We start from the raw sequence: 9,241 nt of genomic DNA, 5'->3' as shown, positions 1-9,241 counted from the left end.
ACGCCCTTCGGTTTTGTCCCGCAGATGCGGGTTTTAAATATCATAAAACCCTCGGACTTGCTTTATCCTACACATATAAATTCCAGAAATCCAGAAGAAAAAACATACAAAAACTCGGGGTATCCTAAAGTGAAACAATCGTATAGCGGTATAAAAAGAAATTTACGACAGTCTCCGAGAAAACGACCATGTGCAGCATGCAGACAATTGAACAACCTTTCATCACTCACCCCAGTGTTTACACATTTAACCAAATCGAGGGACAGAGTTTTATCTGCCTAAGAAAAATCAGAAACAATATCCGTCAACAATTTTCAAACACACTTTCTTCCATGAGCCTTAGGAAGCGGACGTAAACCATCTGAGATAATCCGTGTGTAATGTTTAGATACACAAATATCAGCATATTTCCCTATTTAAACCACTGGAAATTATGTTTGGGTTAATCTAAATCCAATGTCTGCTCTTGTATGATTCAGGAACATGAAATAGGTTAGGTTGAAGCTGCAGGTACAAGCTTCACAGAGAGAAAGTTGCCCAAAGGCGTCATTATTGTTATCCAAACTTGAAATTCTAGAAAAGTATCAAAATGTGAAAAAGTAACATCTCCGTCATTAAAGGGAAAGAAAAACGTAATTTTAATGATTTTATTAGAATTAACAGAAGTATTGAAGCTCCCCTGGATAGCATATGTAGTCACCAGCTTAAACACCAAGACAGCCACTGATCATAAGTTGCTATGGGGCTTTTAACACAAATATTGAGGACAAACTAACAAGACACTAACATTCTTTACCATGCCAATCTCCACACTACCGCAGGACATGGATGGATATTATCCCCTCTAATGGGTGCTTTGGGGAGTTCATTCCGTTTGACGAGGGGAATTAGTCTGTTTTGCAGACCCTGATACAAATATATCAAATACAGCCAATGCAAGTCTATAATGTTTGGGAAGTCTAGATTACTGCAGTATCTGAAAATGAAGAGTCTCTGGGCTCTTTCGCTCGTCAGATACCAGAACTATTCACTCTTTTCATAAAATTGGTATTACACGGGAGCTCGTTTAGTATTCTATATATTCCTGCGGGAGTTGGGACAATTACACCAAGCAATGTGGGTCTCCTTATGGGTCTCCAGATCCTGGACGACTATCTTGACGTTAGCACCACAGAAATAAAGGCTTTTTGTGATGAATGTTGCATTGTACTATAACTGTGGGTTGTAATTTGGAATGCACACAATGCCTATAAGAATTGATTAATGACCAGTCGGGTGTTACAAAGTGTTACCTGGTTGATTGTACCCGTGAAGATCCGTGGTAGAATAGGTCTTCAGCAAAACATGCTGGTCATAAGAGGCGACTATGCTTGTCGTAAGAGGCGACTAACGGGATTGGATGGTCAGGCTCGCTGACTTGGTTGATGCATGTCATCGATCCCAACTGCGTGGATCGATACTCGTGGTATCAATCTCTGGATTGTCTGCTCAAAACTCGATTTTTTACAGACCGCCGCCATATAGCTGGAATATTGCTGAGTGCGGCGTTAAACAACAAACAAACAAATCATGTGCTAGGCGAGTACGTTCCTGCTCATTCAATAGCCACGTTATAGACATGGCCCGAAGTGTGGCGTCGGTTGGTGTCTTGCGCCATGATGTCTGTATCCGCAACGTAAAGGATCCAAATCCATACACACTTTTTGTCTGGTGCGGTATACGGGCCTCGGTGATGGAAGAACTTGAACACACAAGCCCGTGAAGTATTGTCGATGGAGGATGCATGAGTGTTTTGAAATATTAAAGGTCGCAATCTGAGCGTGTGACCTGGTTGATGTTTTTAATGACTCTAATACTCAAGATGACCATGCTACTATCAATCAGTTAACACGCCCGAAATGTTCCAAACAGATCATTATCAGGCCATCATAGGGATTGGAAGGGTCCTTCCTGTCTGTAAATGCCACTATAGCTTATGTATCTTAGGCAGTTTGGCAGGGTATAGGTTTTAACGGGGAATATATAAGACATATACTCCCTGTTAAAACCTATACCCTGCCATACTCCCTGTTAAAACCTATACCTTGCCAAACTGCCTACGATATATATCTTCAAACTAGAGAAAAGGTTGATTTTCACGCCAATCTACCCTAAATTTAAGCATTGTTGATATCAACACCATGACTGGAGCTCAACTATTCTCAAAAGTGATAAACTGTATAAATAATATTGTTGTACCCAAATATATGTCTGACAAATTTGTTTTTAATATAACTTTGTATTCATGACTCACCTGTGTATATATCAACTTGTTCTCGATGCTGTATATCTGAAAATGCCGATGCGACGTTAAACTTTAAATCACTCACTCACTCAAAAGTGAGACAGTGATCTATTAACAGGCATCGGAGCTGATGATTCATTACCACCATGATCCAATACTGGTCTAGGGACGTGTTACGTCCCTTAGCTGTGCCAGGATCCGTTGATCGTGGGTCCGAATCCAAGATCCGCCTTGATTATGATCCTTAGTTTCTTAGCACTATTACCCGCGACCCCGAGTCTCTCCAAAGAGATACATTGTATAGAGCTGCATCACTTCGGGCTTTTCTACAACATGTAACTGTAATATAATGCTGGGATTAAACTGAAACACTGTTCAAACCAGCCAGATTACTCACTCACTCAAGCCGTAGCACCACACGGATGGCCCCATACGTTTGACCATGCAGTAGGGATCGAAGCTCTTCATGGATAACGTTAATCACTTCTGCCATTCAAATCTCTCTGATACATGATAAATGTAAAGATACTATTCATTATATTATGTTCCCGGGTCGGTGGTTTTAGTGGTTTAAAGCTTTCGTTTGCCGCGCGGAAGGGTACGATTCCCCATACAAATGTGTGAAGCCTACTTCTGATCTTCCTGCCGTGATACTTATTACTTGAATATATCTAAAACCGGCGCTAAACCATACTCTTCATGTTCCTCTTTGATTCATGTTACATCACACATGATCCGATGTATCACACGTATACAACCTGTGCCGAACGAATATAGAACGGATGAAAGAATGTAGACATTGAAATCCACGTGGACCCTGTTTTCCTTGATAGGAAAGCCTTTAAACATCAGTTATCAGATGCAGGTCTATGACTTGTTGCGTCTTCCAAGAGTTAAAGGGGGCTAGCCCACTGGTTAAAGCGGTCGTCATGCCCAATGCCAGAGTTCAATTCCCACCAAGTAGAATATGTGAAGCCCATAGCGTAAAACCATCTCACTCACTCAACCCAAGATACAATATTCTTCCTGCAGGAGTTAGGACCATAACACCAAACAATATGAGGAGACTAACTTTTCGATTTTCCCCAGTACATGAAAACTGAGAAGGGGATGAGTATAGTCTGCAAGAGTGAGTGAGTGAGTGAGTTGTGCTTAACACCACTTTTAACAGTATTCCATTTATATCACGGCGTGTCAGCTTACTGTGGGAGGAAAGCCCGAAGTGATGCAGGTCTTAGACGTTTACCACTTTGGTGAAACCCACGAGCACAGGTATGGTACTGACAAACCTAGAAACATAATCGGGGCGAACTGGGATAAAAGTAGTTTTATATCTAGGGGTTCATATATTTTTATTTACAGACCAATAACCTTAACCAGTTCCGATGAGAGTGCCACTGATTGTTTTATTAAACATATGCCCCGGGGTCTGTGAGAGAGACCACAACCTTCCTAGTGTGGTTATATTGTATAGTGTTGCCTAAAGACGCCATTGTCTGCTATAGGGTGGGCATGTTTCAAGACTGGACCGTCTGAGACGACTTGCAGTCAGCATTGGATTTCCCGCCGTCCAAGTTTGTACATGCTTGTGTAGTCAATGATTTTGTTTAGTTTCTATTTTTGCAACGAATTTGAAGTATTATTACTCATATTATTCATACCGCATTTGGTTAAAAGGCCTGCAACGACACAAGCATCGGATCCATGCATGCAGTGCACCATTGTGAGAATAAAAAGTTTAAGGAATGTGGAGGCCTTTTTCATTTTAATTGGTTTTGTTTTAAAAATGCAAATAAAAGGAAGCCTTTCCTCAATGGGGATGAGTATTCATACATTTGATGTGTAGTATATGAATATTGTTGGTAATATGAATTGGATATTATTCAGACCAAAACATGTATTTGCATACCTGCTCGCATTCTCACCTTTTATTGTGCATCAATCGTGACTTTTGTTAATGGCATACTGATCGCGATATGCTCTGATAGCACCCTTGTTTTCATCCTGTAGTGGTCGCGCAGCAGTTTTTTGGCTCAGGCAGGACATTGCCAATACTACACTGTTCATGCCAGCATTTAAACAAATATTGTATGAGTGCTTCATTCAATTGTCACTACTCTTTAGAAAATAAAACAAAATGTCACTGATTACTCTCAGTTCGAGTCACTACTTAATGTTGTAAAGTATGTTACTGTTAATCTTTCTGTACATCAAAGGAAACCTATTGCTATGTTTGGATGTAACAACTTCAGATTATCAGTAGATAGTAGCAGGCATACAAACACACTGTACCAAGATAGACTTGTTACTCAAGAGGTTTTAATTATGTTAAAGATGTATTTCATGTATTGTTGGTGTGCAGTCACTACTCAGTCTAAAAGTGAATGCTTTTTACATAACTTAGTAAGTAACCTATCAAATTATGTCCCCAGATAATGTTAATATTTAAAAATGTCTAAGTATACTACTTGGTAAAGTTAAAAAGATAAGAGATGCCACTTCTATATAATCATAATATATTTCATATGTCTTAATGTTATCAGGTATGCGCTCAGTCCAACATCATGCTTTCATATATTTGTCTATTTGATGAATTATGGGCCTGTGACCTATACTACTGCATAAAGGCGACTGTCTGTCAGTCTGTATCACGCAAACACCCTTCAAGTTTCTTCCTGTAGTCACGAAGTACAGAATTGTCATATATCTTTATCTCAGCAGTACTCAAACTACCACAATTCACAATCCTTTTAAAGCTCTCAATGCGACAGAGTGTGTCACTGGCCATGTTGCTACTGTCGAACCCATTCGGCAGGCGAACAGCAGAACGACACCCCCAAATAAAACTTGCAGTAACTATTTTTGAAGCAGGCTTAATGGATCACATAAATAATGTATGATATGCCAAAGTGCTCAGCTTTCTAAATATCAAAACTTTAAGAAAGTATCAGTAAAATTTCTCAGCAGCCGACCGTAAGGGCTATTGATTGTTGACTTGAGGCACTTAACGTCGAGTGGCATGTTGTCCGATATTTTCTTTATAATGAAATCATTTTTCTCATTTGACCATAATTTTTGGTTCTTTGGTGAAAGGAATTTCTTTATAATGAAATAATTTTTCTCATTTGACCATAATTTTTGGTTCTTTGGTGAAAGGAAAACACTAAAGTATCCTTATTTCTATAAATTAGCAACTTCATCATAACACAAGAAACAATGTGATCAGCACAACTACATAGCACAGACTGACAGACAACTTCTTCAGTATGATATAAAGTTTAATACCTTCAGAACATTCACATATATATATACAGCATTACTGCTTTACCAATACTACACGATGTAGGAACAGGTTCAACTGCGTCTGTTTCTCACATGTATTTTCTGTTGCTCACTAGCACTCACAACACAAACATACAACACGGCCACACATCCTCATCCTTGACATGACAAAACTGTATAAACCTAATGCTAGAAATCACTCCATTAGGCCAATGTGTTTTCTACTTGCTGGATCAGGGAAACAGCAAGTCACCATCAGCCATCTTCCCGAGGCAAGTGAGTTAACTGACTATAAAAGTCCAGTTTCCACCCTTGCCAAACTAGGCTGGTATTATGGAGTTACATTTTGGCTGGACTAACGAGTCTATGCATAGTCCAATCAAAATCGCGCACCAAAATCGAAATCCGGTTCGTAAAGTGTCATGCAGATTTTGGTCAACTGCAGGATTTGCAAAGCATGTGCACCACTTACTCGTTGTCAACAGATATTTTCTACATCTTTTCATGTTTTTAATCAAGGTGCTCATGTGATTTGATGCACTTCGCGATGTAAGACTCGTTTAATCACAATATAGATCTTGATTATTGATCAGATCGTCTTGACTGGGCGCCACCATTTTGTTTGAAGCAAATGCAAGTGATACGAGAGGTTAAATCTGATTGTCAATAGGAGAGGCATAGAAAGGACATTACTTGTAATAGCCCCTGGTGGCGCTACGATCGAGCCCAGGAATTCCAACCTAGTTTGGCAAGGGTGGAAACTGGACTTTTAAAGTCAGTTAACCCTCTTGCCTCAGGAAGATGCCATCAGCCAGCATCTGCAGCAAGGCTTTAGCTTTTTTTACAGAAGACTAAGGAGTCTAATCTTGATAGGCCTGTGTAGCAAGGGCTAGGACATAGCTCTAAGACTTATCATGAACAGAATCAATGACTACTGACCAACTTGGTGAAGACTGAATGTTAAATTGAGCATTGTATTGGTATTGTTGAAAATTTTCATTAGAAAGAAAGAGCTATTTAAAAAATTGTATGCCTGTCGGATGTGTCAGAGTAAATATTAATTAATTCGTTATCCATTTTGATGAAAAATAGGGTAGATTTATCTATGATCCAACAATTAAGAAATCATGCCCTAGTACTTGGTGCATTTTTGATATTACCATGGTCTGCATTTAAAACCATGACTCTTCTCTGACCCTCTGTCATCTTGGAGGAATCCCTATCCTGTCCAAGCATGAAATTAACACAAGCCAAGTGACCTGATGCTGTATGCCTGTAGAATATGGTCTGGTAGAATGTCCATCCTTTTCAATGTATAACTGTTCAGCCTCGGAAGCGTCTGTCCTTGAATTGTTTTATCACACTTCCAGATGTTCTAATTCTCTACAGAGCTTCAGCCTCTTTCTGACGTCGTTGCAGCTCCGCCTCCTTTTCAATCTGCTCTGACCTCATCTGTTCCTCTGCCAGCATCCGTTTCCTCTCCAGCTGTAGCGGCCTGACATCTGCAAAACCACACAAAACATCAAATTCATTGTATGATCAAACATGTAACATCCACACTCTGGAAAGCACAAACTGCAGGAGAACATACAGTGTGTCTTGCCCTGACTGTGATAGAGGGGCTCTCTTTGAAATGTCAAATCTTATAGTTGATGAAAATTATTAAATAATGATGTTCTCAGACTGGCAGCTGACATTTTGTTCTTTTTCTTTCTATTCTATGTCAGTTTTGACATATGACACAGAACTCTGGTGACAAAACTGATGTAGCCTGCGAACCATGATGGATATTGCACCTTGTCTGTTTTGAGCTACATTTCCAAAGAAATCAGCACGAGTCAAATACTTGATTAATATGTTAAAATACTTACAAAGAAAACAGGTAATGAAATTCTTTAATACCAGGAATATTTTAGCATTACTTCTATATTTGGTGTATTTATAAGCTCAAAACATGGAAGTGTTGAAATCCAATTCTCAATCATATGCACACACGCCATAACTTATTAAAAGATTTCCTCCTTTCTTAAATTATATAGAACAATTAAATACCTAAAATGCTGTATATTTTTTAGGGTGGAAGTATTACCCCATCCTCTATATCTCCAGGACTTGCATTTTGGTAAACCAACACTAGCTTCTTGATCCATTCCCTTGATTCTCCCAATCTCGGATTACCCGCTCTTAAGTTTCATTCAAATTGACTGACTGATCACACATCAAGATAAGGAAAAGGAAATGGCCAAGGGAGGTTTACTCGTATTACCTAGAAACTAAAACCACCACCAGTTTTAATGGAGATGAAGTCATCCTTTCCATCAAAAAGACTTTTGAGGGTTTCTTTTGCGTGTCAATCAGTTTTTCAACGTTGAATTTTTCTCAAACTCTGTTGTATTCAATGGGATTGGCCGCCATTTTGTTGATATCGCCAACGCTACATTAGGGCTGGTTTTTAACTCGCATTCTCATTGGTCCGTAGCAACTCAAATTGGCTAATGAAAAAGGGCAGGTAATTTGAGATCGTTAATGGGGTTGAGGGGTAAGTGTAGGTTTACTGAGAGCCCTGGAGATTTAGAGGATGGTCACCTACTAAATTAATCAAATCTGATCCTTACATCAGTCGGTCTAAAGCCATGGGGCACTGCAGTGTACTCACACGTCAGGTATCTGTACCCCCTCCAAGCCAACAGCCCGCATCCTATTCCGGTCAGTCCTATTAATCCTGTCACCACAGTTTTGTGCAGAACGTCATACACAAGGTGTTTTCTTATTTTCCTCATACTCTGAAAACAAACACACAAAATAACAGGAATATCATGACACAAATTAAAATCATGGACCTGTCCCATGTGTACTGTTATTCTTTTTAATTTTGTTCTCACTTCATTTCAACTCACATATCACAATCTATATGCCCGGTACATTAAAATAGGAAATTTTGTGATGAGTATCTTTTGCAAAACACATCGGGAATTCATAAATGATGCAAGTGGTTTCAACAAAAGTTTACAAATATCAAAATACCTTGTAGAATTGTGGCATAACTGGTTGCCCTAATAAGTGTTCTCAGGATAGAAATATTTTTTCATGCATCAGAAACTTTCTGTGAATTTACTTCTGAATGAATCACCACAAAAACTACAATTTGACAAAACAAAATCAAGATGGCAGAAGGTTTGTTTGTTGTGTAAAGGCCAGGACATCGACGCTTTGAGGTGTATTTAATTCATGCATTAAATAATTTCCAAGTGTGATATCACACCTTCAGTTCATGCATGATTCAATTCTCAAACCAAAACAACAGAGCTCTGCACAGCGAAGTTGCCAAACCAAGTGCTGCACAGAATAAATTGTCTTCGCTCAAGTTTTTATCAGAGCCAAATTGAAGAGAAAGTGTGTGTGCCTCTGAAAGAAGACCTTCCTCTCCCGCTAATAGGTCTACTCCAGTCACTGTTAGGGGGTTAATGGCTATTGTTTGTAAAAAAATCCTGAAGAGCAGTCTTTTACACTGCACTAAGCAATATTCCAGCTGTGTTCAAGCCCGTAAATAATCATGTCTGGACCAGACAAACCAGCAATGTTGCTGAGGGCCTATTCTAATGAGTATTACCAGCAACAACCCACATCTTCAGGGTACGATGGCAAGCAATCAACCAAGTCACAGAGCCTGTCAAC

Source organism: Haliotis rufescens, unplaced genomic scaffold, assembly GCF_023055435.1.
Source record: "Haliotis rufescens isolate VD_foot unplaced genomic scaffold, xgHalRufe1.0.p SCAF_4, whole genome shotgun sequence".
Lineage (NCBI taxonomy): Eukaryota > Metazoa > Mollusca > Gastropoda > Lepetellida > Haliotidae > Haliotis > Haliotis rufescens.
The sequence above is the reverse complement of the archived record's forward strand: the minus strand, read 5'-3'. Positions refer to the sequence as shown.